Raw genomic sequence first — 19,807 nt, forward strand, 5'->3', positions numbered from 1 at the left:
CCACTATCGGATTGACCATGACTACAGATTGCAGACACAAGGAAAACATAGTGTTCGATCTCATAACAGCCCCGCAATTCAAACTTATTCTTGGACTAGCTTGGTTGAGATTGCACAACCCTGTGATTGATTGGCATACTGGGGAGGTGTGTTTTCTTTCTGAACATTGTGAATAGAACTGTCTGGACCCTGTTCATGATTCCTTGAAACCCAGCCATGCTCTATTAGAATCTGCTTCCACTATCGGGGCTATCATTAACACTGTGCTTCCGGGGAGTACAAGGAATACAATGACATATTTGATGCCTGTGGAGGTGGTGTTCTTCTACCCCACAGGCCCTATGATTGTCCAATCGGACTGATTCCTGGGGCCAAGATACTGTCTGGACGTATATACTCCTTGACACAAAAGGAAGACGCCATTCTAAAAGACTATGGGCCTCATTACACGGATGGCGGAGAACCATGGCACTATTAGCTATTAAAAAATTCCTCGCAAGTACTCTTGCTAGGGGATTTCAACTTGGGATTTAAAGACCCCAAAGATCAGCAAGCAACTATAATCGCTGACGTTCTTACTGAACTCAGCTTCACTCAAAGAGTGACACTTCCTGCTCATAACAAAGGAAGAGCTCTTGATTGGGTGGCAGACTATAACTGCAATGCTTCCATTACGTCCATCACCCCCTAGTCTTGGTCAAACCACTACCTCCTAGTATTCCCATTAGCAGTTAAACTGACTACAATCAAAAGCAACTCTTCTGCCCCTCCCAAAGCCACTGGGAACAAAAAAACCATTACTGTAGACAAATTACTACCTCTAATACTACCGACACTCAATCCTCTATGAGAATCTACTGATCCCACCATTCTAGTCAATGAATATATCAAAATAATGACCAAAGCTTTAGACTCTATCGCCCCACTAAAAATGAGAAAAAGCAAACCCAAATCACATCTTAATACCTGCTTCACCACTCACCTCAAAACCTTGAGAAAGGAAAAAAGAAAATTGGATTCCACATGGAGACAACTACCCTCTGAAGACAATAGAACTATCCTTAGTACTGTATCCATCCGTTACAAGAAAGAAATACTTCTTGCCGAACAAAATACCTACAACAAAAGAATCCTGCAGGCCAACTCAAGCATAAAGGAACTCTTCATTATACTACAGGAACTTGAAACAGTGATCCCTGTGCCAGACAACTGTACGAAGGACAACAATTGGTGTACCAATATACAAAAAGCTCTATCTAACAAAGTAGTAACTCTACAGGATAAGATTGCTAAAATAAAAGCAAACCTCCCCAATACGATCCTTTAATTTAGTATTCCCACGCCCATACACAATCCCACACCCAGCTTTAAGTTCTCTAAAGTTTCAATCATTGAGGTGGAGAAAGTCATCCTCACATTCAAACCCTCTAACTGATAGGGTGACGATTGCCCATCCCAAATCATCAAAGATGCGGCCAGACACCTATCACCATTCATATCAAAGCTAATCAACGCCTTGTTCTTTACAGGCACCATCCCTAACAACCTAGATGAGTCCTGGGTACTCCCTCTCCTTAAAAAACAAACACTACATACAACAATACCTACCAACTACAGGCCAATTACCACAGTACCCTTCCTGCTCAAAATATTAGATAGGGTAGCCTACCTCCAAATACAGGAGTACCTAGAACAAAACCAACTACTAGGAGTCCGTCAATCAGGCTTTAGGCCCCAGCATGGGACCGAAACAGCAGTGATAGACCTCAAGGCCCAAATCGACGCACTTAAAGATGTGGGAAAAACTGCATTGCTACTTCTACTAGATCTCTCGGCTGCGTTCGATTTGGTGGACCATAAAATCCTCTGTAACCATTTGGACTCAGCTGTGCACTTCTCTCAAGAGGCCATAGGCTGGATACAATCCTTCTTGAACAATCGGACTATGCAAGTCTTCTCACTGTCTTCATCTGTCGATCCAATTCCCATCACTTGTGGGGTGCCACAGGGTTCATGCGTCTCACCCATAATGTATAACATATTCACTAAGCACCTTTTCGAAGATCTAGACGGTCTTGGTATCACCTACACAAACTATGCAGATGATACTCAGATCCTCATACCGCTTACGGGAGATTACGACAAGGATTCGGCCTTGTGAATAGAATGTACCTCATCATCCAAGCATGGATGGCTGCCCACAGTCTATGCCTGAATGATGACAAAACTGAGATCATTATACTCGGCATTACCACACATCTTAATAAACCTGGCCACAAATATTCCACCTCCAACATCGATGGCAACACCATTAAAGTAGCCAAAGAGGTTAAAACATTAGGCTTTTACTTAGATGCCTCCCTCACCCTTACAAACAGGTAAACTCTATGGCCTCCGATACTGCTTACACTTGTAAATTAATTAGAGCTGCTAAGCCATTCCTCTCCATGTACAGTTGCACCACCTTGGCCAGTGCTCTAATTCTATCCAAATTGGACTATTGCAACTCACTATACCTGGGGGCCAATAAGTATATAATTAACACAATTCAGATTCTGCAAAACAATGCCCTTAGAGCAAGAATTGGCTTAGCAAAAAAAGAACATATATCAGAGATAAGGAGACAAAATAACTGGCTCCCCACTAATGATAAAAACTTTTTAAACTGCCTCCTTAACACACAAGTGTCTTAACAACGCTGCCTCACGCTATCTCACAGACAGATTCAACAGAAAATCATCCAACCGGGCCACCAGAATGGCCAACTCTAACTGCCTGATGGTTCCAAGTTTTAAACTTGCCAAAGTGGGAGGGTGCAGTTTCCCAGTTAAAGCTGCACAACTCTGGAACTCTTTACCCCCTCCTTGAGAGCAGACCAAACATATCTGCATTTTAGACATAATATCATCAACTGGATTAAAGAAAATGACCACTAAATACGTAAGGAGGTTGCCAGCCGGTTCACCTTTCGCACTGTATATAGCACTGCGCTTTGTAACATTTTGCTGTTAGCCGGCCCTTAGCCTGGCTGTAAATAATATCCTAAGTTTCTTACTATCTTGACTGTTCAGAACATCTTTACTGTATTCTATTGTTATATATTTTGTTGTATATATATGTACAGCTCTGTAACCTAAACTGAAAACCTTCTTGCTTCTTCTGCACCCTGATACCTTCGGGTCTGGCGCACATTACAAATAATAAAACAAACAGTGTCCGCTTAGAGGGCTTGATCTCTCTGTGTGTTAGTGTGGTGCAGTGTCCACTGTCAGAGCCCGACCTGGCCACGGGCAGTCTGCAGTGTTGGACACCTGGCAGTTTCGGGGTCATGTACCCGTGCCATTTTTCTTGGGGTGTTGGACACCCGCACTTGGGGTGGTTTACTGCCCGCACTCTGGAGAGTGGGATTACAAGGGTTTTATCTTCTGCCGGTTAGTGGGTTTCTCTGCCCTGTGAATCAGTGGGCATTAGTGGTTATTTGGTTATTTTGGTCTCATGGATTTTCAATGTGGAGTGGTGCGCTGTCTCTCAGTGCACCTTAGTTGTTGGTGGTTGGATGACGGTTGGTGTTGGTTTGTGAGTTTTGGTGGCATTGTCGGGTGTTGTGTGTTAGGGCTGGTTCCGTCATCGGAGTGTCTGTTTTGGGCCTGCAGCAGATCTTGAGTGTACTGTGTGGCTGTTTGGCTTCTCTGTAGGTGCCTGGATGGGCGAGTAAAGTGAGAGCATTTTGGCTGATTGTTCTGCGGTATGGAGTGAGTGGTTTTAGATGGTTGGAGGTCAGTGGTTGTGGCCAGAGTTGGTTTATAGTACCTTTGCTCTTATTCCCTTGTGGTTTCCTTACTTGCTCCTTTCCCATGCCCGTTCTTTGGTTTATGTAAAGGGGGAGATGTGTTATGTCTTGTGTCTCCTTGCTCTGGCCCTGTGTGGATGCCTGCTTGGTGGAATGCCTGATGCAATGCCTGGTGAAATGTTAGCTGTGGAATGATGTGGTGTGAGGGCCCCTTTGTGCTCCATGAGAGTCAGTTAGAGTGAGCAGCCTGTGAGAGTGGAGGCTGGTGGATGTCTTCCTATGTATCCTTCTCATATATTCCACGTACCCATGAACTTACCTCTTATGTCACCTTTTAACCCGGGACCTAGTAAAGAAGCTTGTTCCCTACCTGTGGCTCTGGAGTACTTCTATCAGCACAAGAGTACATCTTAACAGTAAGCTGCCACTGTCATAGGAAGGAGGGGTAAAGAGAAATTATGAAATGGATTTTGGTGAATCTCAGTGGGAAGGCGGATGACCTTTGCAATGTAAGGACTGGGACGAGGAAGAGGCACGTGGGGGTAATGTGCTAGTGCATTCTCTCAATGTAAGTGACGCCCCAACGGGAGTAAAAATGTGGGAATCTCAGATACCCACCTTCTCACCCTTTGCTGCATAATCTACAAAAGGGTTATTACCAATTTTTGTGTGCATTTGTTTTTATGGGACAGCAGTGTTGTGAACCGCTGCTCTCTCCAATGCATTTCCATCCCTCGTCGAAATTATTGTTTTTTTCATACCCCTGACATTTGGGTAATTCAACGTTTCTGAAATACCACAGATTTGGCATGGATTTATTAGACTAACATCAGTAATGACATAGTCAAAAATACCACACTCCTTGTGGGAATTTGCTGTTTGTGGTAGTGCAAAAGTTATATCCCTCCAACTTGTAATGAGGGCCTAAGAAGACACTCTGTATTTTTGTTCAAACATGTTTCAATAGTGCTTCAGTTTTTGGGTATGCTGCCTAAAGCTACTAGAAACTGTGAATATCATTGGGGAGTGACACTAGTGCCCAACAGACTAGGTAGGGACAGGGGCTGGCCATGAATCTTGTGTTTGCTTTGTTTGTTCCTGAGATCAGTTCCTGGGCACAATGACACAATGTTCAATAGAAGGGACCCCTTAGGAAGAAACAATTTCCTGCCAAGATTTGAAGACTTTCACATTGTTTTAGTTGTTTAGAAGTTGTACTTGAGATAAACAAAGCTATCGATGGAAACCTTTTTAAAATGTAGTCAGAACATGGAGTGTCTTGGGAATGTAATCTAGAATGTAAAAACGTGTCAGCCGAAACATGCTATGATGGAACATGTAAACAAAGACTGATGTACCCATATATTTGTATTTACTCTTTATACTGTTCTGTTTTCATAATGAAAGAATACAAGGTTGCTTGTTATTTAGTTTATTATGTATTGGATACTGCAGATAGTGCAACGTCCCAATAGACTATTTCGACACATTTATTGTTGCATTCAAATCCATATTGGTCCTATGTCAAGACTTTGGTGAATTTATTTAGAGAATGCACCTTAAAAGAAAATATAAACAGGTTGTGAATTGTAAAAACTTGAAATTAATCCATACATTTGTATACATTAAGTACTTCCTATGAACACTTATATCTAATGGAATGTAAAGCGATTTTATCAAGCACTACATTTGCAACCTCTTGTAGCATGGGCCTGGAAGGGAAGGAGCAGAAGAGGAAGAGTTTGCCAGAGTAGTGGGTGAGACAGGTGTGAATCTGAGTTGTTGGTGTGTGCACGCCAGAAGTACCCGATGCCTCTGTGCATGTATGTTTCTAGGAGGTTTGTGGTGGTGATTCATGACTCATGGGTGCCTGGATATGCACAGGGGAGTTCGAATTCGCTGCCAGCCAGTGCTCAATTTGTGGGGACTTATTTCTGGGCACTGACACTTATTGTTTCAGATTCAGTTTGCTTATGATGTGGTGTTTTGGCAACTTTATTATTTTAGCTGTCATTCCGTCATAGTAACACAACAAGCAACAACAGTCTGCAAGGGCCATGCATGTCTGCATTCCTGGCCGGCGAATTGGTATTCATGGACCTGATTAACCACTCGAGTGCTCCTGTGCTGGTTATCCATTATCTTGAGTAACATTGAGCAGTAGGAAAACAGCTATGTGCGATCATGCTGGCCATTCCCACCTACTGCCCCAGTTAGTCTGCCTAATTTTGATGCCACACTGCTACTGTCATAACTTACCGCCCTGCCACAACAAGATTGGTGCTTGGGCATGTTGCACACGCAGCAGCCAGGAAGCTTTGGTGCAAGAGGCTAGTAAGTAGTCCAGCAGGCAGTTGGGCCAGTATTGGTGGTATGGCTGGCAACTTGACCACACAGCTCTGGCTGTTCTTCGACTCCGCAGGTTTGGGCACTCAGCGGGCCCATATATAGCCTTGTTAAACTGGAGCGGGCCAATATACAGCCTTGTTAAACTGGAGACTTCCGCTTTCTCTGTTAGCAAACATCCAGAATAGGGTGCCCTGTTACACAGATGCATGCCAGGTCACTGACTCACAGAGTATCAAACAAACACAACTAAGGTTTGACTGTGGTCATTGCTGCACACTCGCCAATGCCAATAGGGGGATATGTGGGAAACCAGTGCAAAGTAAAACAGGACAGTCACCAGCCAGCAGCAACACCACAAGGCAATGCCAGATAAAAGGCCACATCTGTGGAGGAATGCCTGTGCAACAAGATCTTGCTGCATTGTTTGATATGCACGTTAATCAGTTCAGTAAAAGTCATCTGCGTGATTAACTAGCCATCATCCAGTCCCGGATTTTGACTGCCTACCTAAAACTTACCCATCCAAGACTGAATTCGTCCTCATTGGGTTCACCATGGTAAACTACAACTTGTGCAACAATGGCTCCATGATAGGAGACTAGATAGATACTCTCAAATTCAGCAACATCCTTATGTTTCACCATTGACAGCAGCCTGTCCTTCCAGAAAAAACGTAGCCAAGAAGGCCCAAATGGCTGGGCTCCAAATCTCGACCCTTCACAAAATCAAACCCTTCAACCTGCCGCAGAAATTCCTGACAGTAGTGCAGGCCCTGTGGTCTCGCACATCAATAGGGGAAATGCTCCCCATGACCGAGCTCTAACTCACTCACTGGGCTCCCCTAGATGCAGTTCACCAAACTGCAGCATGTCTTATCATGGGTGCCTGGACATTTTCCTTAATCACCACACTCCTACAGAAACTACATTGGCTTCCCCTCCCGTTCCGAATAATGTTCAAGACTGTATGTATCATCTACAAAGCAGTCATGAGTAGCATACCAGCATACCTGGAGGCTATGCTCCACATATCTGGTTGCACACTCTTCTCGCAAAGCAAATCAACCTACTGGCTCGTTTCACAACTCGGTGCAGACGCATTTGGACGTTCACTGTGGTAGACTTAAGCATCAGCAGCATGTTATTTTATTATCAGACCCCCTCAACCCATCCCCTTCAGCCTGCTGCAATGACGCCTTTACAATAAGTGATATGTCATGTCTGTCTTCCAGAAAAACTAAGTGGCTAGCTTAACCACACATTCATGCCTTAACCTACAATGCCATTGTTCTAAAATCAGTGTAGCATCTTTTCCTTCTTGGCCTGCTGATAGTGGCCCTGAGTAACAGGCAAGCATCATTTTAGGGTGCTGAGAGAAACATTTTGCTTCTGAGCTACACGTTGGGGATCACTGCATTAAATGAATGCATTAAACCAGAGTCTGTTGAATTCCCCCTCCCCCCCCAGTAAGCAGCAACCAAAGCTTTTCTCAAAATCTCAAAGACTTAAAGAAAGTGTCAGAACTAGATGTCTTCTTCCCAACACATGCTCTCTTGTCAACTAGTCCTTGGACATCTATGATCTCTAGCGTTCTCACGTCTAATTGCTAACATCCGGAACGCCATACCCAAAGAACTTAAACCCTTGAAGACCTCATCATCTTCAGGAAATGGCTCAAAACCTGCCTATTCAACAGACAATGACAACCTCAAAAAGGACACCAGAAACAATAACACCACAGACAGACAACTAGAGTGGAGACAAGATGGGCCAAAGAACCACAACCAAGAGCCTGGCTAGTTACCGTCAAGGGGCAACCAAAAGCCACACCAGAGGCTCCAACAAACCGACCAACTTACTAACCCATTCTCCCCTTTCTGCTACTCCTACATAACTGATGCAACACCAGACCATGGACTAGCCATACTACACATAAACATACCAAGAATCGATTCTATGTTCCCTCCAGCATCTCTAGATGCTGAAACACACCTAGAGTGAACCACCCACATAGTCCATAATACCTTCAACAACACAATTACACACCAAGACACTGGATAATCTTCCAGCTACGGCCACCCATGACTCTGGACTCCTTATGAACACTATCTAACCAGTGTGCACAACCAAACCAACCACAACCCCACACAACACACTAACACCAACACAATACACTACCACACACCAGAGGCACTAAATCATTTCCATACAGTTACAACACACAAGGCCTCCGGCACACACTCCCACATGCAAAACAACACTCACAGACGCCAGTTTCTCCTGCTTCTGAACCCATCCTCTCACCCTATCCTTCCTAACCTCCACACTCCCTCTCTTGCAGAGACAAGTGAGCGCCTGGAGACTGCCCTTGGGTGGTAGCAGCCCATGGTATAAATCAACATAACATAACATCTCCTTGGCAAGCTTAAAATAGAACTACTTTTTATAACAGAAACCTGGCTCTCAGAAAAATACGGAATGGTTACACAAAGTAACTCCTTCAGGATACACAATCACATTTTTCAATAGAATGGCTAAGAGAGGAGGAGGATTTGCACTTTAAAACAATCCATAAATAATCCATCACAGTTGAGACATACACATCATCGTTTGCCAACATCAGCGACTGCAAAACACTGTTGGGTGTCTTGACCCACGTTGAAGTTATTATGCTGCAACATTTGGTGCTGTGGGCTCAGAAACTCCAAGATGGCCGAAAAAGCCCACATTTGCACCAGAATCCAGGAGAACCGCGCAGTTTTGCGCACACCAACATGGTCACCTGACCTGCCACCCACCAGTGCAAAGAAAGATGGTTCTGTTCAAAATCTGTTTTTATTAATGTCAAAAATTGTTAAGATCATGGGCCCGAAACCACCAAACAAAAATCCAACTCTGGTTAAGTGTTCTACTTTACTCTACTGCAGATCCACATCAATGCCATGTCAAGAAAGGATCATATACTATCAAGTAAAATCCTTTCTTTTTGAAATGTATTAATTCAAGACAGCTGTCAAAATAGGTGCAGTACCGCATTGGACACTAACCGGCGCTAGCGATCTAAGCTCTGATAGGAGAACTGTATTTCAGGAGTTGCAAAAGGATGCTGAGCTAGCTGGGACTTGCTGATTAAAGAAAATTCTTAACACCTGCTTTCCCAGAAGGCAGTCTGATTCAATTAACAGTTCAGAGACCCACACAACAGCCTAGGATATCACATGGCCCTGTTAATTGAGAGGGAGGAGTTTCCCCTGCAGCCTGCAGGACACAACACAATAGACCCTTTCAATTGAATAAAAATGCAGATTAGGGTGTAACTGTCCACAGCTGCCTTGCCAGGAAGGAGAAGCCTGTGATCTCTGACTCACCAAGTTCTGGGGGGCGAGCCAGACTGGTATGTGAATTCAATTAAGGGCAAATGTATGTTTGATTAAATTGCTTATAAAATCTTGTATTAATCTCACAAAAATGTACAATTTGGGGGTCCTTAATATGGAATATGCCCTCACGAATTGAGACCAAACTCCACTTTGTGCGGTATTCTGGGACCGAACCCCGCTATTTATTAATATTGCAGACACTGTGTTTAGGATAGAGACATAGTAATTTCCAGTAATATGCTCAGGGAAGGGGTGCAGGTCTGTGTAAATTTTGAGGAAAAACCAATATGGCGAAAGTCACTAAATAGCACAAAATGTTGCCATTTTTGAACCCAGGCTCTTAGGAGGATCAGAGTTGGGCAAGAGTGTATCTTAAATTAATCTGTGACATGTGTATGTAATTTCAACGACGTGTGTACCTGGAAAACCTGTTAGTTATGAAAAATTAATTTTCTAAGTAAAAGCAAAGGGGCGTTTCTTCAATAGATTGTAAAATGATGACTCACTCTGACTCACTCTGACACACTATCCCTTCTCAAATCAGGTCACAGAGAATCCTTGACCTATCAAATCATGAGAGGGTTGGGCATGCAGAATGAGCCGACCCACCCACATTCAAAAGACATAAAAAGAGACTGCTTTGGACAGTCAAGACACTCACTTTCCATTTTCTTGCGAAGCACTCTGCTGGACCAGACAATATCCAGAAGGACCATCTCCTGAACTTAGAATCCAGACTTCAGAACTTTTTCAGCAGGCCTCAAAATCTTTTTGCAAATTATTCAAACAGCCGGGCGAGCTGTTTGATTCTGGCTAGAACCTTGGGCCAGAACCATATCCAGACCCAGAAAGCAGTGCTGTATCCAGAATCCACTTGATCCAGACCAGCAGAATCAGAGACCCAGACCAGACAGCAGTGCCGCTAGCAGACCCATACCAGATCGCTGTGAGCAGAACCAGTACCAGAAACCGCCAGGAGTCCAGTCCAAACCTGACCAGACCTTCACGGCCTATTTCAAATTTATAGTGTGAGTACTCAGCTAGAACTGTGCAGAACCCATCTCTTAGTTTAAAATAATCTGATTCAAAACATTTGAACCTGTCCAGAACTGCATCATAGGAATCGTGTGTTCATTCTGTCATTTCAAAGCTGTAAAAGTGTCATTTTGTCATTCTGAAGTTTACTTTCATTTCGAGAAACTACCTTCACTTAATCGTCCTTATCTGTTGAATCGCAGGTGCTAGGAACGAGATTTAACTTTCATTTTAAAGCTAAGATTCTAAGCTTTCCAACAAGCCTAAAACTGCTTTCTATTCCTTATAGTTATTCCATAATCATGCTCGACGCATTCGTAAAAATTGCTGCGAATTGAAAAATTAGCTCCTGTCAAAATAGCCGTTTTTGCTTGAACTGCTAAAATTAGTTTTCAACCTGCTAATCCCTCATTTAGCATCGCAAGTGTGACTTGAACTAATCTTAAATAGCTATGACCTACCCTGAACCTCCTAAGGGGAATTAAAAGCATTTTTAGCATATTTATGCTTCATTGCCACCACATTTAAAATGATTTGCCTGCTTTAAAATCATACCTGTTTTCCTCTAAGCTCGCTGTGGGGAACTGGAACTTTGTATTGCATTTTGTTTGTATTCCTGAAAATTGTGTGCTCCCCTTCCATCTCCTTCTATTGCATAGGGGGGAGTGAATTGCCACAAGGGGAAAAGCGAACATATTATCTCTTGTGAAACCCTATCAGTTTATGTCTGTACTGCATTTTATTCATCATTGCATTTCCTTGAAATCATAAAAGTATTCTCAGCTACCTTATCCTCCCTATACTAACTCTTAAGTAATTAAATAAGTGTACAATTGTAATATTATCCATTGTTGATCACTGTCATATTCGTAAGTGTGATAGCAAATATTAATTTATTATAAAAGTATGATATATATATATATATATATATATATTGTTTAATTTTTCCAATAAATCTTTTAAATTGCAAAACAAACCTACTTCTTGGCTCAGTGAGGTCAGGGGGATTCAAAGAGAGGGGCGTTATATAAGGGTTTATCATCTAGAGTATAACTTGTCATAAAAATATATAAATAAGGGCTTCCCTTGGTCGTCCCAGACGAGGCACTGACTTAGTGGGATTGCTGAATTGAAGTCACTTAACGGATTGGGGGCTCGTCTGAGATTCTGGATTAGACCTATCACTTGTGCAGCTTGATACAGTATGCTAACTGACAGGATACAAATTTTGTTGGATCACCACGCCGTGCTACACTGTAAAAACACCCCTCAAAGGGACGCTCTAAGGAAACGGTCTGTTTTTCAAAATAAAATACAAACTTCTGTAAGTCAGGAAGGAAATCAATTTCCAGAATGACGACCTTGGTAGATATCAAAATAGCCAGAGAACACCTCTTACATAAGCTATTTGTGAGAGGTGAGTGGGCTCATCAGGATCAGGCGGTCTGGTTGCAGGCAATTGCACCCCAGATCACTGAAACAGGGTCAGATACATGGAGAGATCAGGGTCCCTTACATATGGCCCTGAGTGAACTATACATGGCCCCTAAGGCCAAGTATGAGCACAACAAGATTGCCAGGGTAGCAGCATATTTATATTTATATATGGGAGCCATACAGGACAAATGTGCTGAAGGCCAAGATCTGGCAAATAGGCAACTGATGGCATTAGAGAAGGCCCAATCTGACCTGGTCTCTTCTGAGAAGAGGCTGCAGAGGTGCCAGGAGTCAGAAAATGATAGTAGGCAGTATATCATTAAAATAAAAGAGGATATGGGTATCCTGCAACAGGAAAGGTCTGACCAGGATAACAGATTTCTGGCCTTGCAGAAGGAGTGCCAAGAAGTTTTGGATGCCCTACTGCAGAGCCAGAAAAAGCTGGAGCAACAACTGGACTTCAATAGGGCATGCGCAGAGCAGGTAGTCACCCTGCAAAGCACCCTAGATAGGGAAAAGGCAGAGAGCAATAAACTGATTTTGAAAGACCTGGATACCCAGGCAGAGTTTGATCAAGAACGCCAGAAAGCTGGTGCTTTTCATAGGCAGAGAGACGACCTGGCGGCACAGATGCAGGCTCTTAGTCAGGAAAGGGACACCATAGGCCAGGAAGTCTGCCAATTAAAAGAAAAAAATGAAGAAAATCACTTGGCCGTCCAGGGACTGGGTGACCTCCAAAAAGAGCATCAGAACTTGTTAAAGCACACCAGGAGGGTGGAAGATGCTCTGGCAAGAAAGGAACATGCCAGTAGGGATGGGACGCAGGAGGTAACCCTCCTGCAGCAAAGACTGACCCAGTATTCCAGGACCAACCAGGAAGTGCAGAGAGAAAATGAGGCTCTCTGTCAGCATAATGATAGGCTCCAGCAACAGGTAGCCATGCAGGAGAGACTGATAGTTTAGTTTAGTTTAGTTTATTTATTTGTATAGCGCGCCAAACCCTGGAGTATCAGGGCGCAAACAGATAAGGATATGCTCAACTTAGTTACAGGTACATAGAAATCAGATGAAGGTAAAGAGATGCGCCGAGCTTGGTTACAGATATGCTCGGCTAATTGCACGTACAGGAAGAGGCAGGAAGAGTAGACAGACATCAGCAATATTACAGCAAGCAGATATGAACAAGGGGAGATCAAGGACAGGGGAACAAGGAGTTTTCTCCTGTTTGCGTAATATATAAATATATACAGTAATGTACAATGTGACAGGTGGAGTAGTTAGCTGTCGTTGGCTCTCAGCCACCTGGTGAGTTTTTGTCTAAATTTTGCGAAAGGCTGAGGTTCTCTAACGTCATGGGGGAGGGAATTCCATAACTGCGCAGCCTTGACCGGGAAGCTATTTCCTCCTATAGTGGCAAGTTTGAAACGCGGGACTTGGAGGCAGTTTGCGTTGGCTATTCTGGTAGGTCTGGAAGAAGTCCTTTTACGTAATCTATCCATGAGGTAAGGTGGAGCTTTGTTGTTGATACATTTGTGGGTGAGGGAGGCGATTTTGAGATGAATTTTGGCGGTGGCGAGCCATTTGTGTTCTCTTCTTGTGGAGGAGATATGCTAGTTTCTATTAATCTTGAGTGCTGCTCTCAGAGCATTGTTCTGGAGCACTTGAATTTTGTGGATGGTCTGTTTATTAGCTCCAATGTAAAGTCCATTACAATAATCTAATTTGGATAGTATCAAGGCTCTGGCTAGTGTAATGCAACTATCTGTGGAGAGGAATTGTTTGCTCGCTCTGATAAGTTTGCATGTATATGCTGTGGCAGAAGCTAAGGAGTTAACTTGTTTAGTAAAGTTCATGGTGGCGTCTAGGTAAAATCCTAAGGTTTTTACTTCATGAGCTACTTTTATGTTGTTCCCATCAATAATGAAGTTGTCGTAATCAGGGCTGAGTTTGGATATATAGGTAGTGGTGCCCAGGATGATAAGCTCAGTTTTATCATCGTTCAGGCATAGGCCGTGTGTGGCCATCCATGCCTGGACGATGCTATAGATCCTGTTCACTAGGGCCAGGTCCTTGGCGTAGTCTCCTGAGAGCGGGAGGAGGATCTGGGTATCGTCTGTGTAGTTAGTATAAGCGTATTAGTGATAGAGTCTGGTAAGGCCTTAACTGAGGAACTGAAAGCGCAGGCTCCTGCATTGCAACAGGGAGCAGGGGCTGACAGAGATGAAGTTCGCTGGGAAAGGGAAACACCTGAGCATAACCTCAGGAGCCCTAGTACCAGAGGCCTTCATCTCTCCCAGTCTTTGGATTCGGCCACCCCCATGTCCCCTGGCGCACATGAGCACAGGGCCACAGGGATGGCAGATTGCTATCCAGCCCAAAGTATGGGGCTCATAGGCCGGTACCACCCAGGAATGGATGGGCGGGCATCCGGGTATGGGCACCTAAGTACAGTGCAATTTAGTGGGGAACCCCAGGAGAGTAGACCCACTAAGGGCATCCTGAAAACAAACCTCTGCCGAGTTAGGTCAGTGGGGGGGTACCCATCAAATCCTGGCAGCATGGAGGGATCTGAAGACTCCTCTGAGCGGCCCAGGACACAGGAGACTAGGTCCCCACATTCTGCCAGCCATTCCCAGGCTCGCAGAATCCGGGAAAACCTGGAAGATCCGACGGGCACCTCTGGGAGCAGTGCTTCTGAGTCAGAGGATGAATGGACCAGGGTTACCCGAACCAAAAAGGCCAATAAGGCAAAAAAGGGAGTGTCCCAGATTAAGGCAATAAGGAGTGTCATCATGCCTTATCACAAGGACGCCAAGTATTCTGTTTGGGAACACTTGGAGCTTTATGAGCAAATGATGGAGACTTTCCATTTGAAGGACAGCAGTAGCTGCATTCAGTATGTCAAATGGACATTCTCCCCAGAATACTCCAGTTTCTTTGCGGGGCTGGAGGACTAAAACCATTCAAGATGGTCCACATATAGGGCGGCCATCTTGAGAAAAAATTCTGTTCACAGAAATCCCCAAGAGGCTCGCAAGGCAGCCTACAATTTGCAATGTGGGGAGGATCAGGCCCCACAAGAATTTGTGCAGGAATTAAAGCGTGCTTTTGCGCAGACTACAAAAAGGGTACGCACCGACAGTAACGAATTTGTTAATACGTTTTTCCATGCCTTACCCAAATACATAATGACCCAGCTCGTGAGAGATTTCCACGAGAAAAGATCTTTAGACTGGGTCATTGGACAAGCCACCCGCATCTATGAGGTACAGAAACCAGTGGAAAATAAGAATCAGCCCAAAAACCCCAAAACCAACAGCACCCCTGCTGCTGCCAAGGTGGCAGAGGTAAAGGTTGCCCCCGTTTTAGATTTGGAGATGGGGGGGCCTAGAAACCTGCCTGCACCGAATAATTCACAGCCCAGAAGGCCCTCGGGCAGTCACAGACAGGGAGTCAAGGAGGTAATCCCACAAATGGGGTCCCTCGCTCCCCTGACTATGTTAGTCCCGCTACAAGGGAAACAGTCCCATCCTGGGTTACGTGTGGACTCCTCCAGTCCAAGGGGGGGATCCAGCCAAGCACCTGACCCAGGGAACTTCCCTCCTAACTTCCCACAGGAGAGCAGAAATTCCCCAAATCCTGGGCAGAACTTGTTCCCCAGGTATCCACCCAACTTCCAGCCCCAAAATCATCCATCCTTTTTTTCCCACTTCCCTGAGCCCATACCACCTAATCCGGGAGAGGGGAGGCCTAGGGTGGAGGGGTAGGGGTACTCAAATCTTCCCAACCCGGAGTACTACCAGAGAAGGGATAGCTACCCTTCCCGGGATCAGCCCAGGGGAGAAAATAGAACCCTGTATCAGCCTGAGCGGGTTTCCCAACTTGAGCGCCAGGTCCAGAATATGGCACAGGAGCTGGGTCGCGTGCTAAGGGCTCAGCAGAACCCTCAGATGGACATGGCGGCACAGAATACACCAAACCCTGGGCCTGGTGCTCCAGAACAATGACGGGGCAGCACCCTGATAACCCACCGGTTCCCAGGGAGGAGGCACAAGGGGAAGGATGGTGTAAAGCCTTGGAGGAAGCTTCCTTCCCCACTTGTAAACAGCCCCTGGAAGCCCAGGAACTGGAACAAAATCTCCTACCCCTGAAAGTTTACCACACAAGGAGCAGTGAGGAGGTAGGAGAAACAAAGGACCCAAACAGACCCAATTTGTGGAGGAGGTACAGGTCTTCCAATTTGAGGGAGAGGGATCCTCAGAGGATCCTGGGAAAAGGATCTTCTCCTTCAGAGCTGGGGGAACTCCTCCCAAGGAAAAATGGGTCTCAAGGGATTCCAACCCAGACTGGGTAGATGTGGGGATTGAGCTATCACCGCCCATCATTCTATTCCAGAACCAACAATACCGAAAACCCCTGGTTCAAACCCATCCTGGTGACTGCCTCCAAAAAGGGGGGGCAGCCCAGAACCGGAACCCGGGGAACCCAAAACCGCATCCACAGACTGGGTAGATGTGGGCCACAGACTGGGTAGATGTGGGGATTGAGCTGTCGCCGCCCATCATCCTATCCCAGAACCAACAATACCAAAAATCCCTGGTCCAAACCCATCCTGGTGACTGCCTCCAAAAAGGGGGGGCGGCCCAGAACCGGAACCAGGGGAACCCAAAATCATATCCAGTTGCCAACTTTTTCTTTCAGATTCCCGAGACTCTCCACAGAATTTTGCCCAAATCTCTTCTCTCTCAATGTCCAAAACCAGAAAATGAGCCCACCTGTTGTCCAAAAATGTGCATTATCTGTGCCCCCCGGAGGAGAAGGAGGGAAGATACTATGCCCCGGTACAAGTACAGGGGCAGGGTACAATTTTGGCACTGGTGGACACTGGATCCCAGGCTACTCTTCTGTCCAGAAGGGCCTTTGATGAACTAAATGCAGGAAGGGGGGAGAATTACCGAATTCCTCTCACCTCTCTTCCTGGACAACTTCAGAACTTTGACGGGAAGGAAATTCCCGTTGAGGGGACTGCAGATTTGGACATCAAAATTGGGCGACACAAGGTGAAACACCCGGTGATAGTAGTGACTCCAGAGGGCACCCCTTGTTTACTAGGGAATTACCTCCTGAGAAGGTTGTCACCCCTAATAGATTGCGTAAACAAGGTCCTCTGGACCCAGGCTAGCCGACCAATAAAATTAAAACAGAGCATCAACCATGTTAGTTTAAACGGCACCTGCCACATGGTTGAACAAAAATCTGACCAAGTAGAATTTCACTTCCAGAACAACCAAATTCCAGACGTGACAGTAATAGCAGTAGGACAACAGACTGGTGATGGGGGGTCCTCTCTATTTCTGAAAATCAACCTTCCTTCCAGTTTAAGGTGGTATTCCACACTGGAAGGAAACACTGTGAAATTATTTACTAATCCACAATCAGACATTCCCACTCCAATAGTCCAGAAAGATGTGAAATCAGCTCAGAGCCTGGCTGATGTTCAGCAAATTGGAGAGCAGTGGTTCATCCCTGTTCAGTTAAATGATGGGAAGGACTCTGTTCTCGCCCGAGTGTGTGTGAACAACGGTAAGAGCTTCATCAGCGAAGCCATGTTCCGACAACTCCCAAAAGATCCAGCCATTCCCACATTCAAACTGATAGACAAATAGGAAATGGACCTGGAAGCACCCAATTCCAAATATCTCCTGCCAAGCAGGTGTATGCTCAGAATCTCCATTGGCAACAAGAGCATAGCCAATAATTGTTGGGTCGTGCGAGACGTCACTGCCGCCTTTTACTTAGGCAGTGACATTCTCAATCGCTTTGCCATTAGTTTGGACCTAATAAACTTCAAAGCTTGGTCCCGATTAGCGGATAATCCCATGGGCTTTGATGATCAAGAAAAAGCATTTAGGTCAGCTCATTTGCTACCTTATGCAGTTGAAATTCAGATTAAAGAGGAAGTCACCATCCCAGAAAGGACCCGACAATTTTCCCTGGGAGTGAAAGTTAAAAGAGGACAAAAATTGAAAAACCCTGATGCTTATATTCATCTAAATGCTTCTCTCCAACAGCAAGGGTTGGGGATAACCCAACGCCATTAGTCAATATAGAACATGACCCCATTCCAATAGAGGTGGATAACAGCGACTTAAAGAGTATTACTCTAGCCGCAGGCACCATTATTGGAATGGCGGTTGATGACCGACATTTCTCCATTGATTTAGGAAGTGAACTGTTAGGACCAATCCCCAAGGACTGTTTTGACAGTGACAGTGAGGACAATACTACAGCAGACATGATCTTTACCCGGCATGGGGGGAACTTCCTGGTGTACACTTCCTGCCCTTATGGTAAGGAAGATGTGACTTGTGACTTCAGGAGGGATGAGGTGATTTTCCAGGTCCATGACGACTGCCTTTCACACCTGAAGCCTCCAGTCCAAATCAGCACTCTGACCAGGGACTTCTCCACCCAGCTGGAGGAGGCCGCTGAGATAGCAAAACCAGAAGTCTTTCCAGGCTTCAGGCAGATGGTGGAAGAGAGAGTCAACCTAGCTGATGCCTGTGTGACTCTGGAACAGAACCAAAAGTTGAAAGAAGTTTTCTTGGATTTCCAAGACCTCTTTGCGGTAGACTCATATGACTGTGGTCACACCGACATCCACATAACAACAATTCCCACAGACCCTGGCATGACTCCAGTGTTTGTGAAGCAATATCGCTTGCCTCTCGCATCCATGGAGAAATAATTAAGAACCTTGAGTCCCGAGGAATAATCCGTCCAGTCCACAGCATCTTCAATAATCCGGTGCTGGGAATATTGAAGCCAAACAGCCAGTGGAGTCTCTGCGCCGACCTTAGGGAGCTCAACAGAAGGGTCCATACTTCCCGATGGCCTCTTCCCTACATTGACCAAGGGCTGGCCCAGATCCAGGGGTCACAGGTATTCACTGCAATAGACCTGACCAATGGATACTGGACCGTGCCTGTCAGTAGGGAGGACCAATACAAACTGGCTTTTACCTTTGGGGGCCAGCAATACACATGGACCTGGACTCCCTTCGGATATCTCAATTCCAGGGTAACTTGGCTTATGTAGATGATGTCCTTATCAAAGTCCAACTGTGGAGGAACATATAGCGTTATGTTCTGACCCAGTTGAGGGCCGCCAGAGCAAAACTTTCCTTTCAGAAAGCACAGTGGTGTAGAACCCCTGTTAATTTCCTGGGGCATGAGATTACTCCTCAGGGTCTCTGTCCACAAGAAAAGAAAGTGGAAGAACTTCAGAAACTGAAAGACCCCACAACTCTGCGGGAACTAAGGAGCCTCCTTGGACTGATTAATTACAGCAGAAAGTTCATTGAGGGCTACGCAGAGATCACCAGACCCCTGATTCATCTCTTGAAGGGGGGGGGTCAAGTGGGAATGGGGTCCAGAACAATCCGAGGCAGTAAGACAGTTCAAAAGAAGTCTCTCACAAGCGCCTTGCCTAGCTTACCCTGTCAGAAACAAGGAGTTTTTCTTGAAGACAGGGTTCTCTAATACATGCTTGACTGCAGTATTATATCAAAAGCATGACAAGGTCAATAAAGTAATCTCCTATGTGAGCAAAACGTTATCCTCTGTGGAGGAAAAATTCAACGATTGTGAGAAGGCACTCCTGGTAAGGGTGTGGGCATTGAAGAATTACCGCCTGTTTATCCAGGGGGAACACATCATAGTGGAGACTCCACACCAGCCTCTGCAATACCTCCAAAGTGACAGAATCCAGGCTGGAAATGTGAGTAATTCTTGAATTACTTCCTGGATTCTGTCAAT

This window comes from Ambystoma mexicanum, chromosome 7p (assembly GCF_040938575.1).
Source record: "Ambystoma mexicanum isolate Mex_15411 chromosome 7p, UKY_AmexF1_1, whole genome shotgun sequence".
Classification (NCBI taxonomy): Eukaryota; Metazoa; Chordata; class Amphibia; order Caudata; family Ambystomatidae; genus Ambystoma; species Ambystoma mexicanum.